We start from the raw sequence: 10,510 nt of genomic DNA, 5'->3' as shown, positions 1-10,510 counted from the left end.
TTTAGTATGGCTGAAATTTTAATATGATGTTATTTAAGTAACTAAAAACACAAATTTAATTTGCCAAGCAATAATTCGATTGTTAACCTTCGGCCAGATCGATCTAAAATTGAAAAGTGATTGGGCATATTGGAGGAGTGCAGACAATCACGTGCTAGTCGCGCAAGCGAGATAGACGACAACAGCTGTTTGTAGTCAGTCAGATGGCGTCAGTTTAGTCACGTCGATGCATTTATTGCCGGTATTTTTAATGTTTTTAATGAAATTGTGTTACAATGGCTAGTGAAAAATTGAAGTGTGTTTTTTGTAAGGACAGAAATGGAAAAATAATCTCTTTTGTAGAAGATAAACTGAAAAAGTGTAAAGAAGTTCTACGAAAATACGATTTTATCTGGTTTGTTGGGGAACAATTACCATCATTAGTTGCCGACATTATAATTAAAGGTAAAAATTAAAAATAAAAGCACTTATAAATTTTTTTACCCGAAAAAAGTATAAAATTTTTCATTTTATTGCAGATAATAATTTATTACAAAAAGATGATACCAATTCAAAAGACGATGATGACAATGAAAATGACAGCAGTGATGAAGATGATGACGACGACTATCAAAATGCCTCCCTCTTTTGTGATACAATTATTGATTAAAAAATCGAGATTTTGTAGAAAAATAAATTATTGTTTTGATTCCGTATTAATCCACAGATTAATTTAATAGTTTTCAATCCTTTTTCTGTAATTTATTTGACAACTATTTCTATACCAAGTAAAATGATACCACTCCACTTTTCAATTTTAGATCGATCTGGCCGAAGGTTAACAATCGAATTATTGCTTGGCAAATTAAATTTGTGTTTTTAGTTACTTAAATAACATCATATTAAAATTTCAGCCATACTAAAGTACTTAATTCGAAAAAAAAAAAATTTTGCATTCAAAATTGGCGCTTAGCACAATTAAAACAACACTAAAAATTCCTGGCAATAATAGATTCATCCTGCAAAAAGTCCAATAAAAACAATAAAAAAAAAACTTCTTAAAATGATTTGAAAAATTGATATTTTACCTGTACAAGTACGATGCGCACTGATGAGCGCAACCACTGTCGCCAGCCAGATAGCCCGTATGATGTCCGGGAGAGTGAGAGAGAGAGCATATCTAAAAACTGGCCTACCTGAAATTCTTGTTTTCTCGACGTTGCTAGCTCTCGTACTATAACTCCAGTAGTGTAGTACTAGTAGTAGTGGTCGTGTGAGTGTAGTAGTAGTGAATCTAATTAGTTGTTCCTCTCATAGTGTTATAAAACTGAAATAAAACGTTATATTTAGTAAATTAATTTTCTTATAGTCGATGAGGTATTTATATTTATCCCATTTCAAAAATAAACAGTTTAAAAAGTAAAGTAGAGATCAAACAAAACTTAGACGGTAATAATGAACAAAGTTATATTTAAGTACGTAGCTGAAGCACCGTCACAAAAGAAAACGAGTTACACATTCAAACCAGTGAGTAAATTTAGTTCCTCCGTGCTTAAATCCTAATTTAAGCCCTCATTTGAGCTGCACAAGTAGGGAAGAGCAGGTGATGCAATTAGACTGTGATTGCACAAAGGGAAGCGTCTGTCGACGACAATGTCAATTAAATGAGAATAAAAATCTTCGAACTAATACTAAAAAGAAGTTTTTAGGCACGTACTTCGTAGAATTAAATTTGCAAAGCGACACTTGAAATAATTCAAATTGGGGAATTTAACCCAAATGGTGTTTTGTGCCCTATTTCTATTGTTATAATATGAGGTACTACATTGATAATTGACTTAAAATTTAATATTGTTTATGAAGAGCCACACCGAATGTTTTGTTTTGAGAATGTTTTGAGTTCGATCCCCGGTCTGACATTTTTGATATACGTGTTTTTGTTGCCTTTGGGTATATGCCACAAATTCTATAAACCTTTATGACACAGCAAGTTCTTCTGTGGAGCTATGAGCATGAAAACGTCTAAATTTCAGTGAAATATTTGTTTCTAGTGGTTGAAATTACTAATTACCGATAATAATGCAACTATTCATTGTTATGAAAGGTGATGTGGAGGTAAATGCGGGTGATAGATGCCCCGGTGATTGCACAAAGCGAGTCGATAGAGCGCCGCGCGTCGAGTGCGAGTGACAAAGTAAATCAAGTGCGCTTTCAAAAAGCAAAAAAAAACGTGAAAAGTGGGATACCGGGTCAATTTAGAACCGTAAAAGTACCATTACGTGTATTTTTGAAATCTGCGGAATATTTTGTTACGAGATTTTTAACGTGGACGCAGATAGTGATGCGCTTTGAAAATTAGAATTTTATTATTTCCATTATACGAGTACTTTCGTGATTGAGTTGTCTAATTTTGAGGAAATAGAGTGTGATAGACGAACAGATATAATGTATTGAATATGCTTTTTCGCCAGATATGTACAATGCTTAAAATAATAATTATCATGTATAAAATAATATACGTGAGGTGCAGAAATATAAGTTAGTATTAATGGTAAAAAATGTCATCATAATACTCGTATGTAGAAACAATTCCATTTGTTGTCTACAATTTCCTAGCCCAAGCTCTCAATGGTAGGAAATTAGTATTAGTACCCATTCTTGAATACGAATAACATACCTACATATGCGACTCGTAGCTGAGTAAGGAGCTTAGCTGGCGCTCGTATTGTTCCCAGCATTGTGTAAAGGCGGTGCGCATCCCGAGGCCTAATCCGACTTCAATTGACTATTGGAACATCGAAAGGAGTTTGTGAAAGAAGGCGTTTGCCTTTGTGTTGAAAATTGATTTAATATTTTCAATACCAAAGACATTCCATTATTAGATGTTGCGATTGCGTATTATGACTTTGTTGTATTTTCTCTGTATATAAGAATAGATTTTATATCAAGATGCTTACATACTTCCGATATCTTCTACATAATGAAGATGATAACACTGACTTGTTTCAGCATGATAGTGTAGAGTTTGTAAAGTTTCGAGGTATTAAATTTGCACATAATTTCTTTACATATAATTGAATTCTTTATAGAATTACGTAGATTAGCGCAAAGGAAAAATCAAGGGAGGTGTGAAGGCTAAATGATTGTGTGTTTAATTGTTTAGTGAAGTGTTTATTAAAACATATTGTTTTTATATTACATAAAATGTAAGAAGCAACGGTATTATACATATAAGTAAAAAAAGAAGAAGTAGCACATACCCAACTATAAGGGGAACACCGACAAAGTGAGCCGACGTCGCAAGGTGGCGCTAATGCGATAGTCTTGTACATCACTGGTCGCTGTCGGAGAGGCCTCCGACACCCGTGGGGTTCGTCATAGTGTGCCGGCAAACACGTTATAGCTGTGAAAGAATGCAAGATAAGGGTCCCTGTGTACTCGGGTGACGTGGTAATGCGATAGTCGTGTCTGTTTCTTTACTGCTAATACCCTGTGTCTATATGGCATGTAGCTTGAAAAGGGTTTATTTGTAAATGTTATTCGTTTGTCACTAACGTTGGGTTGTAAATTGAGACAAAATATTTGTGTTAAACAGAATTGTCCATATATAGCGTCACTTATCCGTGACTAAGCCTTCTTAAGAGCAAAGAATCTTTTTGAAGAGAGAATGGTGTCTTTTTTTCGGGAAAGATAATTCCATAATTGTCTTGTTTCGTCAATCGTCACCAAAGAAGTTGTTAGAATATCCATAAAAACCATGTTGATTGGTAAAATTACAAACGTCAAGTTTTGTAACAACGAATTCCTTAAAATAAAAATATATTATGGATGTCTGGTAAACCAGTCAACCACTTTTTACTGTTGTAAATGTTAAATTAAAATATATTCGCTCCTCATAATGTTACTTCAACAGGTCCGAGCGCCGCGGACCGACACGTGGATCCTCGCGGATACATTGATATTATATTAATAATGATTTTATTTGATGTAATTTTATAGTTCCATTCATAATCCATCTTCTTAAATCTCTTTATCTATCTATCTATCTAATATATCATGGGAGCCAGCATATTGAAACAATATTGTAACTTGCTGTTTATCATTTAAACGGAAAGGAGAAATCTCTTCTGAAACAATATTTATAATATTGTTTCAGAAGTAATTATTATGTAAACATTCATAACACTTATTAAATGTTAATAAATAGTTTAAATACCATTACTGCTCTATGGAGTTTGATAACGACAACACTCGTATGTGACTGTAGCGTGCCTACATTATACATTTCATCTGTATCTAGCGTCAGAAGTATAAAACATTTTGTAATACAAGTTATATTGACAAATGAAATATTGAATCAGTTATGAAAACTGTGTACATTTCACGTTCCATTTAAGAGCATTTGGACCGCTGCGGTGAACCGGGAAGCGGGCTGTAAAAACGGGCAGATGCAGGCATCCAGCGCGGTGAGCGGTCGGTAGACGTCTTTACGTTTTATTGCACCGATCATACTTACAAAGTACCCCTAGAATCTTCCGCTCCAGCTGGTAAAATCTGCAGTTTTGCAGAACCTCGTCTTCGAAATATATTTTTACTTTATTAAAACTTACTATCACAATTCGTCAAAAATGTTAGGTAAATAATATTTTGTCACATTATCATTACGAGTATATTGCTTCGTTTACTTAAAATGGTTTTTGTGGCCTAGAATCTAGTTAAACTTCTTTAGCATAGAAAAATATCAATATTTTCATAATAACAACACTTACACTCATTAGAAAAATAATTTCTGCTATTTTTATGTTTCATAAATAAACAACTTAAACTCTTCAAACAATAAATTTCATACAACATTTTAAGTAAAGAATTTCACAAATATGCTGCTATAAAAGATGTTTTAAAAATTGCTACAGATCTGTTGGCTGAGCAAAGATCGCTCGGCGCGGTCTCCCGGGGCCGCCCCCGCACCGCCATTTAACGCCAGAATTCACTTTCCAAAGCTTTGAGTTTTTAACTGAAAATTAATGATAATTTTGTGCCGACGCATCAGAAAGTGGCTGGCGAGCCACTGCGTCGTCTTGCTGCTAATGAAAAAGATTTTAGTATCTCATTATCCATGAGGCTCTCAGAACTTCAGTGATCGAATTAGAAATAAATTTGTTTTAAACAATTGTTTTTTTTCTGTTCTATATTACACATCGGGTTGTTGTTACTACGACGTTGAAATATAGCTAAAAAAGAAAAATAACATACAAATGAAAGTAACAATAATTTTATTTTTCTTAACTAAATTGCAGTGACATCCATGTAATATTCGAATAGAAGGGGATTTCAAGGTAAACATTGCTAACTAGTATTTATCGAATAAAACGATTAAAATATTAGACAAACAATGTGTATTATCTATTACTAATGAACTTAACATTTTTTTAAATTTCGTAAACGTGACATTTTTTAAGTGTTATCAGTTTCACAACTAATTTTTCAAACTTGTGCCACGCCAATCAACAGCTCGAGCCCATCCGCGGCACTCCACTCATTTTCATTTCCATCATAAAAAGCTCCGAACGTTGTCGATACTCGGAACGGTAATTAAGCTAATGAACGCGTTGCGTTCGAGTTCTTCTAACGCAATTACGGAATGATTGGCCATTGTTGCCCATTGTGTCGGTGGAAATGATGACTGGCGTTTGATTATCGACAATCTGTATGAAGTGGTTTACCGAGAACATCTGTCAATGTATAATTTACTGCAAGAAACAAAGAAACTGCAAATAATGGTAGAAGTGCAAAAATAAAATAACCCTTATAACCCCATATTGGATTACATGTACCATAGGTGATATTACGATGTACAAAGACGGGTACACAAACACCTAGAAATATAAGAGGTAATAAAAGGAGAATGCCCATTCTTGTTACTGATTTTTCTCATGCGTCAAAATGAAAGTAATATTAAAATTATTTTTTGATTTTTTAACCTAATTTGTCGATCAGAATAGTTTCTTTGAACAGGGGATTCCATTTAAGATAAAATAAGACGAAATGTTGATTGTTGTTCTTAAAAATTAAAATGGCGGCATTTTATACTCGGAATTCAATAAGATCTATTAGTGTTTTGACTAATGATATTTCTCATGCGTCAAAATGAAAGTAATATTAAAATATTTTTTTGTTTTTTTTACATACTTTGTCGATCAGAATAGTTTCTTTTAAGAGGGGATTCCATTTAGGATAAAATAAGACGAAATGTTGATTGTTGTTCTTAAAAATTAAAATGGCGGTATTTTATACTCGGAATTCATTATTTTAGGTTTTTAGGATTATTTTAGGTTTTTTTACCTACTACCAATAAAAGAAAATGGAATATGTTAATCGAACTACATTATAGGTACCTACTATCAGTTAAAACCGACCATCAATCTATCGTCGGATATTTTCGATTTTGAAGTTATGTAACATTTCGGTAAATAACTTTAGAACCCGGGTGCTGATCTAAAAAATAATCATTGGTAGTATTTGGTTAATTATACATCGTCCACAACAAGTTTCAATTTGATGCAACTCTGGACGGCGGTCTATACTTTCCTTTACCATTAAATTATTTGTAGATGATTTGAACTACTATTATAGTGTCAGAACTGCGTGATGACGATTCGAGAGCTAACATTAAAATATTCAGTATTTACGGGCAGGAAAATATACGATATAGGGATGTTCTACGATTCTACTGTCGAATAGGTTTAAACACCGAATGTGATTAGAACACTGTGTTAGTCCGCAGTAAATAGCATATTATCGGCGATTCCAGAATAAAACAAGTTTAATACAACATTAATATGTCCAACAGGACGAAGTTTGTTATCAAAAGTTGAGAGCCCAGTAAACGGCAGATTGCGCACAGCGACGCGGGATAAAATTAGGTCAGTGTGTAACGCGGGTAGCGGCGACCCCGCCAGCGCCGCCGCCGCCGCCCGCACGCACGCTGGTCATGCGCCAAGCGGGAATTGGGGGGTGTGCTTAAGAATATATTGTTTATTTAAAATAAGTACTTATGCATTGCAGACTGCACGAAAATCTTGAGGTAGAGTGTAGTTACAAGAAAACATCTTTTGATTATACCCGCGTGGCGGAGCGGTCAACATACCGGTCTGACGCGCAAAGGGTTCCGGGTTCGATCCCCGGCCAGATAGATATCTGAATGATGAATATAGATATCTGTTCTGGGTCTGGGTGTTTCCGTCTTCGTCTTTGTGTGTGTCCATGGCACCCACGACATAGGGAGTCCTAGTGTGGGGCTGTGAGTGTAGAAAACATTTATTTTTAGTTGTTTATACAGTTAGTAGAGAAAAAGTATGTATTGTATGAAATTTGCATTCCATGGAAATACGATATTCTTGTGAATTTATCAAAAAAATCAAATTAAGCAAATTTATGCTACCATTTTTTCCTTCCCAAGAGACAATTTCTGTAAACGACGTTTTCCTTAGTTAGTTAGGTATAGCAAGAGATAATTAATCTCTAATACGCACATAACTTAAAAAAAACAAAGGTCTCAGTATCTAACTTCGGAGTTTTAACCACTAGGCTATTACTGCTTTTTCCTCATTCCGTACCATAGATATATATAAGTATGGAGTGTGGATATATGGAGGGCTCTCGTACAGGATAATGCCGTACATTTTTTCGCCCGCATCGTTCCAGAAACTCCTTATTTAAACAGAAATAAAACACTTTTGTTTACACGAGTTCACACAAGTGTAAATTTTGTGTTTGTGAACAAGACTTTGTTTAAGTGATAAAAGGCGTTAAATAATAAATTGAAGAATTGTAAATAAACGACGCTTTCAGGTAAGTAAATAGTACTGAGGCTTTGAATTAATTCAACACGTCTTTCTATGCTCCTCTAGTACATACAACGCTCATATCACGTTTATTTGATTAAAACCCGCATTTCGTATGTAATCCTTTTAGCAAATTCTTGTCAAAGCTTTACTGGGCTTTTCACTCACTCTTTCGATTGTATATTTATATTTACATTCCTTTATAGCCTTTATTTCTTAATCAATATGTGTGATAGTTTGAAAAGTTATAATCACAGAATACAATATTATTCGATGTTCAAAAATTCCCCATCATCAACGCTATTCAAAGTACCTATTTTGGTACTACCTACTTTAGGTACCAAGAGTTTCTCAAATAAATGGATTTAAATGTTGGTTTTATTAATATAACCTTTAAATTATAGTGTTATTTTACGCATCAGAATATAATTATGTGAAACCGTTGAATTAATATGTACGCTTTTAACATTTAGTTAAAATAATATGTGAGGGTAAATAGAGTACATAATATTATTAGTTACAGCGAGTTCGGAAGTTCACCGAACACTCACAGACTGTAATGTGTCTAGACACATCTAGATAAGAGACACGAACCAGACGGGAAGCCAGTACAGCTTTGGAAATACTGTCGGTATTTCAACCCTCTTAATTATTAAATACTTAGTTATTTTTTTAAAACATAATAAGTATGTCTTTTTTATTTTTCACTCGACTGAGGACGGTCATGTTTTAGGTAGCACTCCGGATCAATACTAAATTGGTTGCATATATACATGGAAATGTAAAAAATTTAAAGAGATAAACCCCGTGTAGTTCGGCCGGAAAGACACCACTGTCACACTTATCTTTGATCGATTTCAGGTAACCTTTTTTGGAGCAGGTCACAGTTGGCCATGGGCCGCAGTGGCTACTTACCATGATGGGGACTGCAAATTGGTTTCTGTTCTAATATTATACAAAGTGATTAATTAACATTAGTTGGGCTGCATGATCATTTGATACGAATGTTATTTTATTTGTAAAATACAACAACACAATACAACAACTGTAAAATGGATGACATAATTTTATTTCACTCAGTTGAACAACTTTCATGTCACTCCGTGAAACAAAATATCATAATTTCGGTTCTTCATTTTACACTGCAACAATAACAGTTGGAAAGCAAAATCGATTGCAGTGGAAATTTACAATTTGACTGCTGGTTTCCGTTTACTACAATACTTGTATACATTCTTATAGTACAATGTTATTTTGTCGTACGTGCTACCATTTTGTATAATGTATCAACGGGCAATGTTACCTTTACGCTGTTTGTCCACCAACCACCGACGCCTAGCCGATACCGATAATTAAGACGGCGCCGAAGTAGCGTACATACATTTACTATAGCAGCTTGTCCACCGAACGTCCGTCACCCGAGCACCGTCATCCCATAGTAAATGTATGTGTACGCTACTTCGGCGCCGTGATTAATTATCGGTATCGGCTCGGTGACGGTGCAGTGGACAAACAGCGTTACGTGTTACTGAAGGTGTAAAAATTCAACTGTGTTTTCAACTACCTGTTGTCGTCTTAATAGCAATGATTGAAAAATTAATATTAAGATAAGATAGGTAGTTTGATAATAAAATATACTTATATTGCGGGTTGTATGTATGCACCTAAAATCCCTATAATAAGGCTATGATAACGTCGGCTCTTTTAGTCGGCTTGTATTCGTATCGCAGACAGTTCGTAACTAAGTGAAAACACTGTTAGATAAGTAATAGATATAGTAAAGGGAAATAGTAATAGTAAATAATGGTTATTATTTTAAAATACTAATAGTATTGTGTAAAAGCAATCCAGTAAAAATGGGGTAAAATCTGTAAAACAAATATGTACGTACAGTTTAACCGAAATTGTATTTTGTGTCAAAGCTTATCGCTTTGTGAAGTGACTATATTTCGTATAAATAAATATGCTTTGTATTTGATATTTAATTATATACTAAACTGGGATGGTTAAAGTGGCAATAGGTTATTAAATGAGTGTATACTAACTGGGTTTATTTTAAACAATTGCCCATTGAAGATTTATTTGAAGGTGGTACAACTTTTTGTGATTCGACTCCAGAGGCCACCACCGTGCACCTGAAAAACGCTGATATGTTACATGTGTGTGTGTGCAAAACATACTGATTCGAGGCGTTTGAACTTAATCTTCACTGAAAGCAACGCATATGTGGCGTGTGAACACGGGTAGGAATCTTACCTCACCTGGGGTTGTTGACAGTTGTCCATGCAGGAACTTACCATTGGAAAAATATTTCTGTTACATTTTATTATAAACCATACAAATGTTTATGGACATTTATACAGAAAACATAACAAAGCACACTTATTCATTATTGCGCAAATGTTATTAAACCTGCCTAATACGACCAATTTATACAAAACTAATGCACATTTTTTAAAAGATAAATTGCGGAGAAAATCTAGATAGCGTATGTTCCGCTGGCTTAATAAAATTGCAGTGCGAATGGCGTGTGACGAGTGGTTTCACAAAACAATCCGGCGGAGCTCACTCGTCAAATATTTGAAATTCAATTTTTATTTCGTTCTCTCATACACTTCACAGCGATGGCTGCAACGCCCGGATGTATGCAATTCGGAACGCGAGGCCTCTTCAACAATATTTCATTA

The 10,510-nt window shown here is 34.4% G+C and overlaps 1 long non-coding RNA gene across 1 annotated transcript; it reads left to right on the top strand.

Annotated features, from left to right (window-relative positions):
• The first annotated feature begins 220 nt into the window (after positions 1 to 220).
• LOC140750201 (uncharacterized) lies at positions 221 to 711 on the top strand. Its single transcript, XR_012103178.1, has 2 exons — positions 221 to 444; positions 519 to 711. It is a non-coding gene; the product is annotated as an uncharacterized LOC140750201 (long non-coding RNA).
• The last annotated feature ends 9,799 nt before the right edge of the window (positions 712 to 10,510 follow it).

Source organism: Epargyreus clarus, unplaced genomic scaffold (genome assembly GCF_041222505.1).
Source record: "Epargyreus clarus isolate Ecla_fem2 unplaced genomic scaffold, WU_Ecla_fem_2.2 ptg000019l, whole genome shotgun sequence".
Lineage (NCBI taxonomy): Eukaryota > Metazoa > Arthropoda > Insecta > Lepidoptera > Hesperiidae > Epargyreus > Epargyreus clarus.
The sequence above is the reverse complement of the archived record's forward strand: the minus strand, read 5'-3'. Positions and strand labels throughout refer to the sequence as shown.